A 2,938-nucleotide genomic window follows, 5' to 3' on the forward strand; every position below is an offset into this window, starting at 1 on the left:
TCTGGTTTCATCCATTTGACAGAAAATTTCATTAGCTCATTATGTTAACATCTGAGTAGTACTCCATTGTGTAATTGTGCCACAAAGTTTTCTAATAGTGATCAGGAGTGGATGATTGCCTGACTCTGTTTTCCACTCCATGTCTCTAATTTAGCCTCTCTTGTTTGAAGCATCATAACAATCTCACAAATCACTTTACATTCACATTTATTCCCTACTCCTTGGCTAAATTCAACCTTTTAGAATGTAACTAATAATTATTTTTCAACTTTGTACAAGTTAATCTATAAAGTCTAACTTTTCATGCATCAAATTCTTACTCAAGGCTCAGTAACCATGTTGTCATTCTATTCACATTCTCACAATGATCATATCATATTTTTATGGTTCATTGATTCATGTATAGTGTTAAATAAAGACTAAATAAAAATAAAAGAAAAACACAAAATATTTGCCACATGATCCCAAAAATTGAATTTTGCAATTGTGTTATATAAAGGTGATGATGATGAAGATGAAGAAAAGGATGATGATTTTACATAGTGTATATTTGTGACCTTTTTATAAATTTATTAATCATTTTATTTATTTACATTTCAAATGTTATTCCCCTTCCCAGTCTCCCCTCCACCAGTCCCCCAACCCATCACCTTTGCTCTAAGAGGGTGCTTCCCCATCCACCCACCCACTCCTGCCTCAATCCTCTAGCATCCCCCTTCTCTGTGGTATCAAGCCTCAACAGGATCAAGTGCCACCCCTCCCACTGATGCCAGATAAGGCAGGCCTCTACTATATATGTAGGAGGAGATGTGGATCAAGGACCTCAACATAAAACCAGATACACTTAACCTAATAGGAGAGAAAGTGGAACAGAGCCTTGACCTCATCTGCACAGGGGAAAATTTCCTGAACAGAACATCAATAGTTCAGGCTCTAAGATCAATAATCAACAAATGGGACCTCATGAAACTGAAATGCTTCTACAAGGCAAAGGACACTGTCAATAAGGCAAAATGGGAACCTACAAATTAGGAAAAGATCTTTACCAACCCTTCATCCCACAGAGTGCTACTATCCAAAATATACAAAGAACTCAGGAAATTAGACTCCAGAAAACCAAATAACCCAATTAAAAATGGAGTACAGCATAGGGGGATGCTAGAGGGGTGAGGTGGGAAGGGGTAAATGGGTGGAGAAGCATCCTCATAGAGGCAAAGTTGAGGGTGGTGAGGGGGGATGGGATTAGGGGTTGGTGGAGAGGTAACTGGGAAGGAGGATATTATTTGAAATGTAAATGAATGAAATGATTAACAATAAAAATTGTAGTACAGAGCTAAACAAAGAATTTTCAAATGAGGAATGGCAAATGGCTGGGAAGCACCTAAAGAAATGTTCAACATCCTTAGTCATCGAGAATATGCAAATCAAAACAACCTTGAGATTCCACCTCACATCAGTCAGAATGGCTAAGATCAAAACACAATCAACAGCAGATGATGGCAAGGATGTAAAGAAAAAGGAATATTCTTCTAAGGCTGGTGGGATTGAAAGCTGGTACAACCACTGTGGAAATCAATCTGGCAGTTCCTTAGAAAATTGGAAATAGTTCTACCTGAAGATGCAGCAGCTATACTACTCCTGAGCATATACCCAAAAGATGCTCTAACATCTCACAAGGACACATGCTCCACTATGTTCATATCAGACTCATTTATAATAGCCAGAAGCTAGAAACAACCCAGATGTCCCTCAATGGAAGAGTGGATACAGAAAATGTGGTACATTTACAGAATGGAGTACTACTAAGCTATTAAAAACAAAAACATCATGAAATTTGCAGACAAATGGATAGGGCTATAAAATATCAACCTGAGTGATGTAACCTAGACCCAAAAGGGCATATATGGTATGTACTCACTAATAGGTGGATATTAGGCCAAAAGTTCAGAACACCCACCCACCCACTCCTGCCTCATTGGCCTAGGATTCCCTTACCCTGGGTCATCAAGATACCACTGGACCAAGGGTTTTCTCTCAGAGTGATGCCAGATAAGGCAATCCTCTGCTACATATCCAGCTATAGCCATAGGTACTCCCTGTGTACTCTTTGTTTGGTGGTTTAGTCCCTGGGAGCTTTTGGGGTTTGGTTGGTTGATATTGTTGTTCTTCCTATGAAGTTGCAAACACATTTCTAAAACGTTTGAAAAATCCGGAATAAAGAAATGTTTTCAGTCAAAGGAAGTGTCATGACCAAACTAAACAATCAAACAAAAAAAGCTTTACAGGAAGTTGTAAGTAACTTGGCCAGTATGCTTGTAGTAAGGAGGAAGAGAATCAAGAGAGAATGCTAAAAGACAGTTTGAGACTATGTAGTTTGCATTGCATTAAAACAGAATCACTTAAGCAGGAAAATGACATATTCAGATTAGTTCTTAAGACTCCATTCTTATAGCATTTGATGGAAGAAAATTAATGAAAAGCTAGGCATGAAGATGCATGTCACTAGTTCCCACATACAGTTAGCAGAAACATATAATCATGATCATGTTTAAGGTCAGTCTAAACAATATAGTGATACTCTTTTAGTGAAAAGGAGGGAGATAGAAAAAACAAAACAAAAATTTTATGTGGAAAATTTTATAAGGGAAATCTGTTCAGTTGTAGGTAGAAATAGTCATATGAAGGAATTACCCAAGTGTCACATTTGCTAATCTTCAGCTATTTTGTGTACCAGACTGACCTTTAAAGTTCTTTGCAAAGTTACAGTGTACAATATCAGTTTCCTTCTCCAAAGACATTGTTGATGACAGTCTAATATGTCCCAACCGGTAAGAAGGACACATGCTCCAATATGTTCATAGCAGCCTTATTTATAATAGCCAGAAGCTGGAAAGAACCCAGATGCCCCTCAATAGAGGAATGCATACAAAAATGTGGT

Source organism: Mus caroli, chromosome X, assembly GCF_900094665.2.
Source record: "Mus caroli chromosome X, CAROLI_EIJ_v1.1, whole genome shotgun sequence".
In the NCBI taxonomy this organism is placed as follows: Eukaryota; Metazoa; Chordata; class Mammalia; order Rodentia; family Muridae; genus Mus; species Mus caroli.